Raw genomic sequence first — 18,017 nt, forward strand, 5'->3', positions numbered from 1 at the left:
TATTAGATGCACAGTGGCCCAGGGATTTTTTTTTAAGTTTAGTAATAATCAAATAATCAATGTTTGCTGCCACCACCATTTCCTCAAGGATTGTAACCCAGAGCCCTTTGCAAGTCCGGGGCTGTGTGCCATTTGACTTCATTGGTAGGATGGTAACTATAAAAGGCAGCTGTGTTTAAAATGTGTCCATTAAAAATTAAAACCTTCTAGGAGCTTAATGCCAAATATGCAGATTCCACCTCCTTCCACTCCCTGCCAAGCATTCCATGCCAATAAAGTGTAATGGTTTTAATATCCTTCTAGATTAACATAGGATAAGGCAATCACATTAAAATAGCAATGAACAAATCCTTCCCCCATCCCCCCAAAATAAAGAAACTAACAAAAGGGGATGATTGAGGCTTGGTGGGGTGAGTCCTGAGGGCAGAAATTCTGGTTACTACAGGAGGTCTCTGAATCCAGACTTGGGAAGAGCTGTTGGGGTATCTCTTGCCAGGGAGAGAAGACTGTGAGAATGAGATCTTCATTTGCAAGGTTTTGCAAAAGCTGGGGTGGCTTGCTAGTGCCCATTCAGAAAGCACCCACTAAAACCCCAGCACAAATCAATTCATCCTGAACTGAGCTCCTGCAAAGAGACATTAAAATTTGTCTGTGCATAATGATGGGAACAGTAGAGACTATAAGAACGGGGAGGGAGCGGGGAAGGGCTGAAAAACTACCTATCCAGTATCATGCTCACTACCCTGGTTACAGGTTAATCGTACCCCAAACCTTAGTTAACATCATGCAATATACCCACATCACACACCTGCACCAGTACTCCCTGAACCTAAAATAAAAGTAATGAAACTATTCTAAAATTGATTTTGGTGATAGTTGCAAAATTGTATGAATATAATAAAACCATTGAGATGTACACCTTGAAAAAAACAGAAATTTAGAAGTTAATAAGTAAATAAACAAAAACTTAAAAAAAATTGTCTGTGAATAGCATCCAGCACAGCAGGGCCAGGAAGAGGAGCTATCGAGGAAAAGGGGGCCCCACCCATCCTCAGGCTCAGCTCCAGCCCCCACCCAGCCCCCCTGCAGCCGCAGAACCCAAGATTCTGAACCTCATCGTCCCCCCGCCGCCAGCTCCAGCCCCATCATACCTCCCACCTCCAAGCAGGTGTATCTTCATTGAAGTGATCCCTTGAAGGAACCAAACAGCTAAACTCAAGCAAGACCAAGGATCAAAGTGGGGACCGCTCAGACCCATATGAACAGAACTGGCCACAGTGACATGTCCAAGAAAGCCCTTGTCTAAGAGGAGCTAACAATGGCGCCACAGAGAGGCCACGGCCAGTCTCTCGGGCACCCTGATACTACAGAAATAAAACTAAATTATACCACTTGTCATCATTAAGAAAAATTTTCATCTTCGTTCTTCATTTGAAAAGCACTATATTTAATGAATGCGTACTGAGTCATGACACGCAAATGACTAAAATACAGGAATTATACTGGGGTCAACTAACGTATTTTAAAACCTTGAAATTAAGGGACTTATTCATGCCTGTCACCAGTGTGACTCCCAGTCATTAGGGTCCTCTGCATGGCTGCCTGTGAGCAATGGGGAATGGTGGATATTTCTACAAGGGGTAGCCCAAGCTTCCTTGCAAATTCCATCATGGTCAAGATGAAGAAATCTTGTTCACCTGTTTGCCCACCTTCTGTGGGCCTGTGCTCTCTTTGGGTGTGTATCCAATGAAGGCATTACTGGTCTTGTGCAAGGTAAGCCCCATTCCAAAGGCATATTTTGCAGATTCATCACTAATGAAAGGTGGAGCTTTGACACGTCCTGTGCTTCCACAATGGGGGCCCATACCAGGTGTGCATCAGAAGAGTGGCTCTTTCTCAACTGCATTCATCTTTAATTTCTCCAGGAAAATTAAGATGCCTCAAAGTCTGAACTCTGCAGAAGTTTGCATGAAAAATGGCAAAGAAAAAAAAAAGATGGCAAGATCAACCAGGAAACCTGAAATGAGGAAGTTTGAACTATCTTCCAAGGTCTTGACACCTTTAGGTTGAAGTGGGCATATTTTTGTTTTTCCACCCTCCAACTATCAGCTCTTTTCTTGGTAAAGCAGTATTCTGAATTTCCTTTGGTGAAGCCACAGCTTCCATTCTCAAGCATGAAGTTTGAGTAGGGTTGACCTCACATACAGCACCAAGGTTGGATGCCATTGTAAGCCAATCAGTTTATGCCTTTACCCGACCACAGGAATTCATGGCCCAATTCTGGTCAAGTTATTGATGATTGCATATAGATACAAAGATTTCATCTGCCAGAAACACATATATTCATGAAAGGAGTGCTTAGAGCTATTGGAAGGGGAAGGTGATATTGTGTGGAAGCTGATGATGATGCCAATACCAAGAGGGCCCTTGGGCACATCTTTTAATCTGCTGGATCAAACCTCACCTGAAGCAGAACTTTGTTGTTTACAAAGGCCAAGACAATTTTCTCTCTTTTTTAATCCAATGAGAGTTGGGTGGGTTTTATGGCATGCAGTGCTTCCAGAATGTGAAAGGTCCTGTCCAGAATCCTACAATCTAGAGCATACAGAAGCTTTTCAATTGCCTTGCCTCCAATAAACACAAAGATTACTGGACTCAAAGCAAGTTGCAGTAAAGAGAGTCAGTAAACGGTAAAGAGAGGCAGCTGTATCAGTAGCAAGACACATGGAGCTCCCAGCTTCCTGAGAGCTGGGGGTCAGGTCACACACAACCTCATTGTTTATGGCTGACCTCTTTTCTTATTCATCAAATCCCAAACCATCCTAGTCTTTTATACTTGGAAACTACCCCTGCCTTGAACTGTCCAATCCTGTCACTGATTAACTTCTCTCTGCTAACTAGGCTCACTAGTATCTCTGGGATTCTGATGGGGACATACAAGCAAGAAAAATGACCAAAATTCCCCCCACCCAAGTTGTCCATAAAACATGACATTTGATCACATACTTTGAGGCCGCTGCAGTGTTAAAAGATGAAGCTTAAAGAATGGGAAAAGAGAAAGCTATGATAGAGGAGTGTAATATCTTCAACTGTGGCAAGAAAGAGAGGTTGAGGAAGACTTCACGGTTGTTTCTGTCTTCCCAGCATTCAGATGAGGATACAAACATGAAATTTCAAGCTCTACCAAGGTGGAAAAAGTCTTAAATGTCATCTACTCTGACCCTTAATTTAATGTTTCATTTCCTCTCCCAACCTCTCCTACAAATGTCCACATAGCCTGTGTTGAATACTTCTGATAATGGGGAACTCACTCCCTACCTCCCTCAGAGACAATACCTTTTTTGATTAGTGTTGAAAGTCTCAAGTTTTCCCTTGTTCTGAGCAAATATCCACATCTCTGAAGCTCCCACCCATTAGGGATGTCCAAAACTCACTGTTCTCTCTTCATCTGGAAGCTCTCAAATATAGAAAGCCAGAAATCACGGTCCCCTAGGTGTTCCTATGTCTGGATTGAATATTCTCTATTCATTTCTCACATTGCCTTGGTCCAGGCTGTACTGATCACAATACTATCTAGTGTGGACTGGTCAGCATGGCAAGATAGAGATCCTTCTCATCACCTCCATGTTCTTTACACTATACTCCCATTAATACAGCCACAGTTACACTGTGATTAGACAGACCAGTAGGGATTTAGACCAGCGGAATTTCTCCTCCTTATTTTTCAACAGAGGTAAGATATGCTCTGCTTATAAGAAATCCACCTTAAAATTGTAATCGATGCCCCTGCATTTTGGGCTGGTGAGAAAGCACATTGCCTGGTGGTGAGTTAAGAACATGCCAGTCTCCATGTAGTGGGAGGGGGAAAAGAAGTGTTTTCAGCTTCAAAGATGAATGTGTAAGTAAAAGTGAAGTCTACCAAATTGAAACTGATCAATGTAGGCCACCCATCGCTAATTGTCACCCAGCTATTTTGCTTCCACGAGTCACGTGGTGGGTGACAGCCACAGACATTGATGGATTCTGACCTAGACTAGAAATCTGGTTTCTAAAAAAGAAAGAAAGGAAAGAGAGAAAGATGCAAAGAAATTAACGGCCCAGCATGAAGAGAAGGGAGTGGGGAAAAGGCGGTGTCTTTGACAGCTCAAGCTGAGGAGGAAAATTAGAAAAGAAAGCCGACTCCACCGCCATATGTGCTAGAGCTGGCCGGGACAGCTGGAAGAAATATCGCCCAGCCCGAATCCCTGGCCAGGATTGTGATCCATGTCTGCATACGGCTATCAATAACCCTGCATGATTAATGTTAATGATTTATGTTAATTTTGCCATAAGCTTTATTTGTGCCCGGTGTTGAACTTAAGGATGTCAAATCATTCCTTAGGAGGTTGCTAGAGATTTTTAAAAGCAAAGTCTAAAATATAACATCTGACATTCCATATATCACAGCCCCAGCCTCCCCAACATTCTTTGTGAGATGAGGGTCACCATCCCCCATGTAATTGCCTCTCAGTCAGCAAGAAGTCTTTGGGAAAGGCTCCACATTACAGGAAGGATAGCTCCACAGGGACCTGCAGGTTCCTCTATTTTGGGGGGTTGGGGTTGCAAAGTCCATCCCTGACACCCCACCTGTCTCCATGGGCTACCATTTATCCAGGAGGTAGGGGAGTACACAGTGAGCTCTTGAGTTTCATCTTAGGTGGCTGTGAAACAGTCACTTAGAGAGCCCACGTTCCCTTCTGTTACATAATGTGGTGGGTGGGGGGGTATGCTCAGCCCACTTGCAGGAAACCTGGGAGGCTCAAACTCTGTAACACCATGGGATGCTCTGTGCTCTGTAATACCCCCCATACCCAATGCACTGCATTCTCCAAGACTGCTTTGAGGGTCTGGTTGCATCTCCAGAACCAAGGCGTAGGGGCTGGGGGTCCAGAGGAGATCTGAAGATCTGGCCTTTCAGGTCATCACCTGCCCACCTTGCGTCTGTCCAAACATCAGTCACTTATCCAGATGACCCCCCTTTGATACCTCCTCTATTCACTCCCAAAAGCCAGTCAACACCCTTTTACGAGTCTGGCCCTCTACAAGATTCTGGACACTATGGTGTGCAAGAAAGGTGGGGCCAGGCAGCAACTTCAACCTCTCAGATATGCTGAAACTTAAGCCTCAAGGACAAACCCAGTTACAGAGCCTAGTACCCGATGGTGGTGCAGCAGAGTGCTTCAGGTGTCTACCCTGCAGAGGACAAAAGGAGGCCAGGTCAGACAGATACAGTAGAAATGGAAAGAGGGTGTCACTATCTAGCCCAGTGCAGCGGCACTGGATGGGACAGCCGTCCAACATTAATGCAGCTCACCTGGGGGTTCAAGCTGAATGCAAGTCAGGGGACCTAGGGGCACCAACGTAGCACCTCTGCTCTGTCTGTCCCTCACTCTTCTCATGAAATCCTGTCCAAGACTGCCACTGTCCTCTGCAACCACAGGATTCCCCCAGCCTCCCGCTTGGCTCCAGTAATCAGGATTCCTTCAAAAGCCCACTGAAGACCCAGGGACCAGTAGCTTTTCCACCTGTAAACCACTCACCCTGTCAGCAGCTTCCCTGCCTTCAAAATGAAACCAAGATCCAAGCCAGGACCCAAATAAAAACCCAAGCCATGGGGGAGGTAAAGCTCCTCCTCCTCTTCTTTTTCCCCCCATCTCTTGCTAGAAAGTCATTATCTATAGCTTAAAAGAAACCATTTCTCTATGGGTTTGTACCAAGAAGGAAATATTCTATCTGCTTTCTTGGCTTCCTGTGATGGGGCTCCACGAAACCAGTTTGGTCTGGGCTGTACGGTGAACACCTGTCAAAACGTATGGACCATGCCATTTATCAAATAATCTGCTCCAAGAACAGATAGGCACTATCAGCAATCTGGTATTGATCTGTACAGGCCCCTGCTATTGTTCATCCCTGCATCCCGAATGGCAGCAGGAATTAATGAAAGAAACAAAACAATGCATACCAATCACTCAGCTGCACAACTTTGTTTGCTGCTCTCATTAAGTTGGGCAAAGTTTCCCCAGCTAACCCAAAAGCTTGCTTGGGAGGGGTGGGCCCAGAAGGCCAATCCTCTGATTCACCAACAGCCCCTCTGGCTGTCCCAGTTCCTCTTCCTGACCTCCATGGAGCCCTTGTCAGATGCCCCTGCACCTTTGACACCTATGGAAGTGGAGGTGCTAGTGGCAGGCAAAGACCCCACCTGGGTCTCTACCGGGGTCCAAGCAGAGATAGCCTTTCTTCTGACAGCCCCTTTGTGGTTGTGTTTAAGCCACCCTTGTGCAGGGCCCTCTTCCACATACAGTCTTGCACCTGGAAGAGATCTGTTCACAAACAACACCTATAAGCCCCCAGGGAGTGTCTAGGCATCGGGGAGAAAGAGTGAGTCAAACCAAGCCTTCCCCCTAAAGGCAGGTCCTGCAGAGAGATACACACGAATGCCCAACTGTGGGCCTCCACTAAACAGTGAGCCCTTCCAACACACACACAGTCACTCCTGCCTCACCATCACTGTCCATACCTGAGCAGGGTTCAAGGTTCAGCTTAAATAGCACCTCCTGAACCCTTCTCCAATCCCTCCAGCCAAAATTGGTATCTCCCCCATCTGAGCACTCATCATGCTTTACCTGGCCTATAAAAAGTAGTACTGTTTATATCTCCTCCATCTATAAGACTTATGAGTAGAGGTCCAGGTAAAACAAGCAAAAAGAAACCTCTGAAGTCAAGGACATAGTTGCAGTCATCATTGCAGCCCTACATAGCATCTAACACTATTAACAATGGGTGGATGGATAAATGAATGGATGCATGGATGACAGATAAATGGATGAATGCATGGGTAGATGAGTGGGTGAATAAATGGATGGATAGATGAATGGATGGATGAATGTATGGGTAGATGGATAGATGAATGGATGAACAGATGGATGGATGGATGGATAGATGATAGATAAATGGATGAATGGATGAGTAGGTGAGTGGGTGAGTGAATGGATGGATAGATGGATGGATGGATGAATGGATGGGTAAATGTGTGGATGCGTAGGTGGGTGGATGGATGGATGGATGGATGGATGGATGGATTGATAGGTGGGTAGGTGGGTGGGTGGATGGATAGATGGATGGGTAGGTGGATGGGTGGATGGATGGATGGATGGATGGATGGATGGATGGATAGATGGGTGACTGGATGGATGGATAGATAGGCCAATGGATGGATGGGTGGATGGGTGGATGGATGGGTGGATGGATGGATGGATGGATGGACGGACGGATGGATGGATGATGAATGGATGAATCTGAACCACGTGGGACAAAAACTCAAGAGTGCACCAGTTCCATAGCAATGAGCTCAGAGTGATGGCATCCTGATGATGGGCAGCACTGGGGATTTCATTTTTCTTCCCAAAGCACAAAAGTATCTCCTCCTACTTTAGCCATAGTGCCAAAAAGGAGACACTGAGGTCCAGAGAGGATGAAGGATTTGCTTTGGATCATACAGAGCCAGCTTCAACCACAGACATCCTGAAAGTAAAGAAACTTATTCGCTGTCTGGTATAATCAAGAACCCCACCCCATCACCCCTTCAGGACAAATACCTGAACCCCACTTCCAGGAAGTTTTAAGGCCATGGCAGAACAAAACCACCACCATAGTCCTGCTAAGTCAGTGAGTGCAGCTGAGATCACACCACACCTGAGAGACCTGAAGTCCCGTTCTTTTTGGAAGCATGACTTGGAGGGATGCCTTGGTTGTCCCTGTTGGGGGTTCAGAGGGTCCTGCATGTCACCCATACTGACAGAGTGAGGCCTTTCCTCTTTGGAGGACCCTCCTTGACTTGGAGGAAGCCTCAGCAGAAAAATTGCCAAGAGTGAAGCTTTCCACTCAGCTCAAGTTTTCAAGAGCGGCCACTCACCCCACATTCAGGAGATGTAGCAGAGAGAGTGGCACTGACCGAAGTCTCACTCAGCTAAGTGGGGCCTCGAGGGGGCCAAGAGACACTTACATTCTGGAAAGGCACAGACCAAAGGGCCAGGCTGGGCCAGCCAGACATGTGACATGCAATTCTCTGAGGACAGACGCCAAATCTCCACTCATGCAGGGCCCAGGTGTGGGGGTCATTCCCCCTTGCTCCCACCCAGAGTCTCCCTACAGTATCATCTGGACACTGGGTCCTCCCCAAGGGCCACATCACACGTCTGCATTGCCAGGACAGGAGAAGCAGCAGCAGCTTCTGTTTCCAAGTAAAGATGACAAGTGTGGATGAGGAGGGTGGGTAGGCCGGTGGGCGGGGAAGAGAAAGGAAGGAGGAGAAAGTCAGACAGTGACAGGGAAACAAACAAAGCTAAAGCCTTGGTTCCTGCCCTTAAGGATCTCAGAATACAGTGGAGAAGGAGAACCATTAGGTCACAGCCTCAAGCAAGGACAAGAAACCAAACCAAAGGTCCTGTAACCAAATGCAGGTTCAGTCACTCACCCACTCACCACTGGCAAAGTCAAATAATAAGGACGAGGTGTGGTGGAAGGAAAGTGACTTTACTTCCAAAGCTAGCAGTGGGGAAGCAGCCAGGTGCATGCCTAAAGAAAATGCTTCAGCTTTTTGGGTAAAGGGTAAGAACTTTAAAAGGGGATTTTGGTATGTAGGGCATGCAGGAGTGACTGGGGATGCTAGTCTATGTGACTTGTTTTGATGACTGTCTTGAGCTGTTGCCCCATCGGTGAATGGACTGGCACCATCTCAGGTAGAACTGAGTTGCAAATTAACTGCAGCCTTGAAGTAATCTCCAGGAGGGGAGAATTCCACAGTGGCTTGAATTGTTTTAAGGTTTAGTCTCCGGAACTTCCAAACAAGCACAAAATTAAATAAGGGAATCATCATGCAAGCAGTGCCTGGCAGAAGGGAGAACAAAGGCTATTATCTGATTATTAGAGGCAAGACCAGGAATGGGCAGGAAGGAGAAAGAAAAGAAAATAACGTTTAAAAACAGGACACTTGCTGGGCATGTTGCTCACACCTATAATCCCAGCACTCTGGGAGGCTGAGGCAGGAGGACCGCTTGAGCTCAGGAGTCTGCAGCCAGCCTGGGCAACATAGACTCCATCTCTACAAAAGAATTTTTAAAAACATAGCCAGGCATAGTGGCACATGTCTGTACCCCCTGTTACTCGGGAGGCAGAGGTGGGAAGATCGCTTGAGCCTAGGAGATGGAGGCCACAGTGAGCTATGATCACACCACTGAACTCCAACTGAGATGACAGAGCAAGACCCTGTCTCAAAAAAAAACGAAAGAAAAAAAAGGTCACAGTCCCATGCTTAGGAGTGCCTCTTCTTCAGGAATTCTGGGGATATTCAGAACGTTAGGAGGGATTCCCTAAATCCCTCCTTTCTAAGCTTGCAAATATCTCTTGTCCAGAGCTCACCAGTGGGTAGGCCAGGATTTGGGGATAGAACTGTGTTCTCTTGAGTTCCTGCAGGCAAGTGCCACAATGATCAAAGGTGGTACCCACCCCCAGTCCAGCTGACCTCAGCAAAGTCCTGTCTTCCAAAGCGGGTCAGTCCTCACCTGCTCTTCTACCACAATTCAGGTAGAAATGCAGGTTGAGTATCCCTTATTCAAAATGCTTGGGACCAGAAGCATTTTGGATTTGGGATTTTTTCAGATTTGAGGATATTTGCAAATATAGGATGAAACACCTTGGGGATAAAACCCAAGCCTAAACACAGAATTAATGTACATTTCATATACACATGAAGGTAATTTTATACATTTTTGTTGTTGTTTTGTGTTTAGAACAAGGTCTGGCTCTGTCATCCAGGCTGGTCTCAAACTTTCGGCCTCAAGTGATCTTTCCACCCTAGCTGCCCAAAGTGCTAGGATTACTGGTGTGAGCCACTGCACCCAGCCTACAACATTTTTAATAATTTTGTGCATAAAACAAAGTTTTCTTTTGGTTTGTGTTTTGTTTCTTCTTTTGAGACAGAGTCTCGCTCTGTCACTCAGGCTGGAGTACAGAGGCACGATCTCAGCTTGCCACAACCTCCACCTCCCAGGTTCAAGTGATTCTCCTGCCTCAGCCTCTCGAGTAGCTGGGATTACAGGCATGCACCACAACACCAGGCTAATTTTTCTATTTTTAGTAGAGAATGGGTTTCACCATATTGGTCAAGCTAGTCTCAAACTCCTGACCTCAGGTGATCTGCTCGCCTCGGCCTCCCAAAGTGCTGGGATTACAGGCGTGAATGACAGTACCCAGCCATGAAACACAATTTTGACTGTGATCTGTCACATGAGGTCAGGTGTGGAATTTTCCTCTTGTGGCATCATATCGGGGCACAGAAAGTTTTGGATTTCAGAGCATTTCAGATTTCGAATTTTTGGATTAGGTATGCTCAACCTGTTCAGCATTCCTGAGCAGGCAGGACTGCTGGGACTCACGGAGGTAGGAATGAAGGATGGGTTCCTTTTCACTGACTCCCGTCCCATTATAGCAAAATCCCCAAAACCCCAAGAATGTGCTGGAGAGCAGGGGTTCCAGAAGGCAGGGAGAGGGCCTCACAGGGCCTTATCCAAGGAATCCTACCAAATTCAAGAATGCAGAAACGGAAGAGCCTCTGGCGTGAGCCCCAGGCCACTCAGCAATGTCACTCGTTGTCCCGGTTAGTGCCGGAAGCACCAGGGCTCCGGATGTGAAAACCCACGCTGCACATCCACTCCTGATTGCACTGGGAGCTGATAATAGGAAGTCCAACCCACAGCAATGCTGCTCAGTGCTCCGGAGAAAGCCATTAGGCCAGGTTCCCATGCTGTTGTCAGCCACTGAGGGTTGACACCCACATAGAACCCGGAGAGCCAATGGGCACAGCCTGGCCATGCAGCCACTTACATCACCTTTGGAGGCAGAGGCCCTGCCATGCTCTGGGACATGAGCAGCTCAGGACAGAGCACACGGAGCTCACCACTAAGGCTCATACATTCACCAGGTGACCGTCACTGCCCACACATGCCCCACCCTGCCCTTCCAGCGTCCACACGCACCTCTGGGCACACAGCCAATCCCACAGAGGCCTGACACCCTGACACTCTCAGCCTCCATCCCAGTGCCCACAGTCCCACTCATCTAGGCCAACTCCAAGAAAGCTGACAGAGCAGCAAAATCCACCTTCGTGGCCCTGGAGCGGTGACACCAGGTTCCTCCCAGATGGCTCCAGTGAGCCCAGGGGCCATTGCACCGGCACGCTGCAGCTGCCTCTCTGTAGGAAGATACCACTTTAGAAATAGGTCATGAGTGCTGCCTGCATCCCCTTGAATCAAATGGGATGGTGGCTTGATGGGTTCTTCTCAGGACCCTGAACGCCAAGGTCTCCATCCTGCCTTCCTTTCCATGACCATATGACATCTTCACCTTGGAAATAAGCTGCCAGCTTGCTCTGCAGGCTTGCTTGAGAAGGGCTGATCTCTTCTCTCTCTCTCTCTCTCTCTATCTAATGTTAGCAACTCATCAGTGAACCCCTCCCTAGGAAAGCAGCCATTTCAATCAAATATCTGCAGGTGCAGAGCCTAGGGCATGACGCTGAGCAAGATCTCAGAACATGGTGGGAAGGAGGCCCATAAGATCACATAGTTGAGCAAGGACAAAAAACCAAACCACAGCCCCAAACCTGGCAGCATCTCTTTGGGAATGTCGAGCGAGATCCCCCAAATGCCTCCATTCTGAGCTTCCAAATGTCTCTTGCTCAGCACTCACCCAGGCTCTGACATCCCCTGAAGACCCCAGCAAAGCCTGGATCTGGAACACCACCATGGGTGGAAGGTTTGCAGGGAGCTGTGCTCTGTAGAAGGAGGCACAGGAAAGAACATTTAGGTAGGACTTGCTCATTCTCCCAGGCGGCACTGCTGTCATGGGAATGGGGGCCACTTCTTGGCAATTAGGATGTTTCATGCTGCTCAGCCCTGAATGTTCCAACACCCATAAGGACCCATTCAATGAAGGCTAGATGAGGGGGCACCTGAATGGTTTGGATATTTGTTCCCTCCAAATCTCATATTGAAAGGTGATCCCCAGAGTTGGAGGTGGGGCCTGGTGGGAGGTGTTTCGGTCATGGCGGTGTATTCTTCATGAATCCTTGGTGCCCTCCCCATGGTAATAAGTGTGTTCTCACTATGTTAGCTCACCCAAGAGATAGTTACTAAAAGGAACTTGGCACCTCTTCTTCTCTCTTTCTTGGTACCTCTCTCGCCATGTAACACCCCTGCTCCCTGTCCGCTTTCCCCCATGACTGGAAGTTTCCTGAGGCCTCACCAGAAGCCAAGCCAATGTGGTTGCCATGCTTGTACAGCCTGCAGAACTGTGAGCCAAATAAACCTCTTTTCTTTATAAATTACCCTGTCTGAGCTATTGCTGTATAGCAACACAAAATGGACTAACACAGCACTCAAGCAATTTCCACCCCCACATCCCCTCCTCTGAAGCCATGACTGAGGTCACACAGCAAGGCCAGGATGTGGAAGAGGTTAGACACTAGAAAGTCACTGTCTCTCTGTGGCCTGGCTTGGTTTGACATGCACAAATTATTTTTTACTTTAATTATCCCCCATTTAAAAATCAGGAGGCTTTGCTTTTTAGTCGGTACTACCACTTCTACATAAATAATGGAGGACTAGGCAATTCTGGGTTGCATTCCTACCTGGCTAGGTCAGCTGGGGCAGGGCAGCAGTAAGTGGCCCTCTCTAGCCCATGCCACTGATGGCACTACCTGCCTGGCCCCTACAGGTATCTGGTTTGCAACTCTGGGGTGAAGCATGACTGCAGATTGAGACATGATATGGAAGTTTCCAGAGGGCCAGTGGGGTAATAGTTGGCCATAGTAAGCCATGCTTCCTGGTGACCCTAAAATGATGTGAGTTGGAGAGCGTATTCCTCTGTGAAGGATGCTCTCCTGCACATCACCAGGTCACCGGGAAGCCAGGAAAACTTTGCTGACTGGGAGGGCAGAATTTTCAGAGAGGCAAGGCCAGGTTTCTGGGAATCCCTTGGCAATGGGGCCAGCATCCTGGCTATTCTGGATTTTACTGCAAGTGTCTGCAGCCGGTGCCTGTTTCCAGGAGTCAGGCAGGCTTGCTTTAAATGCAAAGAGGGGCCGTGATTGACTGCAGAGATCCAGTAAACAAAGAGGGTTAAAAAAATAAAGCTAGGCTTCCTGTCTGCCCTTTGCACACCAACAGCTGCTGTTTGCTCGGGCTTCCACATGAGTAACACAGGCGCGCTGATTTCTATTATACAGAACATTAATAAGAGGAAGCACTGACCCTCGATTGCTGAGAACCAGGTAAATGACGGGGAGGGAAAGGGGCCGAGAAATGGTAGGCATTTTACACCGCACGACTTGAAGGGGAATGCGTTGACTATAAAGATGACGGGTGTTGTAGCACCGAGGAAAAAAACATAATTTTTCATTGATGTACGGCAGCCAGGCTGGAAGGAACACAAATACTACAGTAGATCCATTAACTGGATGACAAGAAACAGTGTTCACATCCACTCACTAAACTGTTTTTGATTCTTTAGTACCAACATGCAGAATGATCCTTACATTATGTTGCCAGGGAAAAACCTTAAAATGCATTTATTTCATAATGTAACTTTCTTGTATTATCATAATAGAGCCATAACAGTTGTTGCAAACACTATGGGGTCTAAAAAAACACCTAAGTACAGTTATTAAAGGGGAAATTTTTTCAAAGGGGGAAATGTTGTGTGTCTACAAAAGTAAGGGGAAGGAGGGGGATACAGCTCACCTTCCACCTCTCCTTCTGGCCGCGGGAGTTCCGGACCCTCAGCACCCGCAGTCACCGCGGGGCAGGGCTGGGGAGGACCTGGGAGAGGGAAGTGGAAGACATGAAGGTATTCATGCCCAGTCACTCTGTGAAACGGAAGATTTGCAGGGATGGATAACAGTCACTGCTGCCATCTAGACTCTGGCTATTCCATTCCTACCCTTCACATGCCCCGGTACTTCCTCACCTACTCCCGGTACCCTGGACTGTATGTCCCACCTATATAATGGGGACAAAAATGGTCATTTGGGGCAGGGTGTTGTGGCTCACGTCTGTAATCCCAGCACTTTGGGAGACCAAGGTGGGAAGATCCCTTGAGGCCAGGAGTTCAAGACCAGCCTGGGCAACACAGCAACATTGTCTTTACAAAAAAAAAAAAAAATAGCTAGATGTGGTGGTGGCTCATGCCTGCAGTCCCAGCTACTCAGAAGGCTGAGGCAGGAGGATCACTTGAGTCCAGCAGTTTGAGACCAGCCTGGGCATCACAGTGAGACCCTGTCTCTACAAAAAATTTAAAAATAAGTCGGGTGTGGTGGTGCATGCCTGTAGTCCCAGCCACTCAGGAGGCTGAGGCAGGAGGATCCCTTGAGCCCAAGAGTTTGAGGATGCAGTGAACTGTGACCGTGCCACTGCACTCCAGCCTGTGTGACAGACACTGCACTCCAGCCTGCATTACAGACACTGCACTCCATCCTGTGTGACAGGGCAAGACCGTAACTCTTCAAAAAATGTTTAAAATTAGCCAGGTGTTGGGTTATGCAGCCTGTAGTCCTGGCTACTCAGGAGGATAAGAACTGCCTGGGATCCCTTGAGCCCACAAGGGTGAAGCTGCAGTGAACTATGATTGTGCCATTGCACTCCAGCCTAGGTGACAGAGTGAGACCCTGTCTGGGAAAAAAAAAAAAAATGGCCAGCTCATGTCACATGCCTAGGCATGTGCTCAGCAGTAAATGAAAGGTTCTAAGGGGCATTCAAATGCACTATTCTGAGGGGCACTGATTTCTATTACATACAACATTAATAAGAGGAAATTATAAAAAATAAAACACTAGATGGGTATGTACGCTATTGTAGTCCCTTAAAATGGGACATTCCAATGATGCTCTCCTGGGCCTCACCAGGTCACCTCAAAGCCAGTAAAACTCTGCTTCCTGGCGGAGTAGAATTTCCAGAGAGGTAAGGCCCAGATCTCTGGGAGTCCCTTTGCAATGGGACCAGCATCCTAGTTCCCTGGTCTTAACCAAAAGGGTGTCCTAAGGAGGCAAGAGTAAGTTTCCAGGAGGCAGGTAATTCGTCTTCTCCACTGTGGCCACCAAGCAGACAGCCCACACCCAGCGACTCTACCATAGCCAGGCTCTGAAGGAGCCAGCCCCAGGGTTGGAATCTTGGCTCTGCTACATCCTCCGACCCCCCAAAATGGTAGTTCTCATTAGTGGTACTACTATAGCCAATACACTCCATTTCCAGCACAGAGCTCTGGTGTGAGGGGTGCCCCCCACCAGGAAGGACCTTGCCTGCTGCCACTGAAGGCAGTGAGGAGAGCTGTGGCAGATGCAAAAACAAAGTGTGTGGCAGTAGAAGAGCAAGTGAGGAAGGCTTCCTGGAGGAGGCAGCACTTTGAGACTTGGGGTTTAACAGACACATGAGTAGCAAAGGCATTCTGACAAAATGAGCAGGTAGATGGAGACGACGTGTGCAGGTGGCAGGTGGGATTGTCTGGGGCAGCCAAAGCCCAGCCCATGCATGGAAGACAGCTGGACCTGAGGCTGCAGAGAGGAGGAGCAGGGTAGGAGGTATGGAGAGCCTGGTGCTAAGGCCAGCTTGCAGGCTGGCCTCCGTGACTGGCTGGAAATAGTGAGTGGGATAAGAAGGAAGGGACAGGAGTGACCTCTCAACTTATTTTCTTCCTTGGATCCCTGGGTGGTTGGCATCCACATGGGGAAGCGGAGCCAATTTGGAGGAGACAATGAGACGACCAGGACAGGTAATAACATGGAGGATAAGGCAATGCCAGCACCGCAGACAACATCAGTCTTTCCACTGAATGAGGCAAAATACAAAAAGAGGTCGGGTGCAGTGGCTCATGTCACTAATCCCAGCACTTTGGGACCCTGAGGCAAGATGGTCGCTTGAACCTGGGATTTTGAGACCAGCCTGGGCAACACAGTGAGACCCCCAACTCTACAAAAAATACAGAAATGTTAGCCGGGCATGGTGGCTTATGCCTGTAGTTCCAGCTATTCAGGAAGCTGAGGCAGGAGGCTTGCCTGAGCCCAGGAGGTCAAGGCTGCAGTGAGCTATGATCGCACCACTGCAGTCCAGCCTGGGTGACAAAACAAGACCCTGTCTCAAAGAAGAAAAGCAGAAGAAGGAGAAGAGGAAGGAGAAGACAGAGAGGAAGAGGAAAAAGAGGAGGAAGAGGAAGAGACAGAGGAAGGGAGGGAGGAAGGAAAGAAAATCCCAGGTAGTGTGAAGATGTAAATGTGGCCAAGCAAAAACCATAAAACCCCAGGTGAAAATTGGACGAACATTTTTATAATCTTGGAATGGGGTGGATTCACAAAATATCCTTTTTTTAAAAAAAAAGTGTAATTCTTTTTTATAAGGGGTACAAGTGCAGTTTTGCTCCGTGGATATATTTCACAGTGGTGAAGTCTGGCCTTTTAGTGTAGCCATCACCCCAAGAGTGTACATAATACCCGTTAAGTAATTTCTCATCCTTCACCCCTCTTTCACCCTTCAGAGTCTTCAATGACTACTCTTCCACACTCTATGTCCATGTGTCTAAAATATCATTCTAAAGTCACACCTGCTGCCCAAACCATCACCATGACCTGCCCCTCCCTTGGGCTAAAAACAGCATTGTCATTAAGACTGCTTTATTAAGATGCCGATTCTCCCTGGGAGGTGGGATTACCTGCAGAAGTGGCTTATGGGCTTTCTTTCCAATCCTACAATGCACAGGAGAAGCGACGGGGCTTGGCAGAAGACATCTTGGTTTGGAAGTAAGGAGGAGAGCTGGGGAGAAGACATGATCCTTGGAACCCCAAGGAGGGATGGCAGCTCCCAAGATTTCTGGGTTGCAGGAGGGGGATTTCTCTGCCACTCCCTCCCCACGAGGAACCCAGTCCTGTGCCCTGCGTTGTAGGTGATAAAAAGATCATTACGAGTCGATGTACTACATGAATAGGTTCAGTGTCTAGGGGTGAAGGGAAGGCCCAGACTTAAACTCTTCTGACCAAGTTAGTCTGGGAATCAAACATGTCCTAGCCGAGAGAGTCCCGTGGCATCCAAAGGACTCTGAAATCCCTCCACCAGCCAGATTCCCTCTTTCATGAGACTTCATGGAAGTTGCCTGTTGATGCTAGTTCACATTTTAACGTCAGATCACCTAGCTGGGTACAAAAGGGAATCAGTAGAACCTAGAGAATGCAGGTAAAGTAGCTGTTTTCTGCTTTACTGCTGTGGTTCAGCTCTTAGGCTTTGACAAAGGTGATGGCTTCTGGGGCTGGGTGCAGCGGCTCACGCCTGTAATCCCATCACTTTGGGAGGCTGAGGTGGGCTAATCACTTGAGGTCAGGAGTTCGAGACCAGCGTGACCAACGTGGTGAAACCCCATCTCTACTAAAAATACAAAAATTAGCTGGGCATGGTGGCTCATGCTTGTAATCCGAGCACTTTGGGAGGTCGAGGGGGGCAGTTCACTTGAGATCAGAAGTTCGAGAGCAGTCTGACCAATATGGCGAAACCCCGTCTCTACTAAAAATACAAAAATTAGCTGGGCATGGTGGTGGGTGCCTGTAATCCTAGCCTCTCGGGAGGCTGAGGCAGGAGAATCGCTTGAACCCAGGAGGCAGAGGTTGCAGTGAGCCAAGATCATGCCACTGCACTCCAGCCTGGGTAACAGAGCGAGACTCCATCCCCCTCAAATAAAAGAAAGGTGAGGGCTTCTAAGGCCAGACTTCAGCCCCAAATCTCTACTGGCTGCCTCTTGGGATATACAGAAACCTAACCTCCAATAGGCATTCCTTGAAGCAAAAAATACCCTATTCCTTACTTTTTTATTTCATTTTAAGGGACTTTTTTTGGTTTTAATTTTCCAATGAACATGGTTTGCACTAATATGATAATTGCACTGAATATATA

Source organism: Pan troglodytes, chromosome 20, assembly GCF_028858775.2.
Source record: "Pan troglodytes isolate AG18354 chromosome 20, NHGRI_mPanTro3-v2.0_pri, whole genome shotgun sequence".
NCBI classification, from domain to species: Eukaryota; Metazoa; Chordata; class Mammalia; order Primates; family Hominidae; genus Pan; species Pan troglodytes.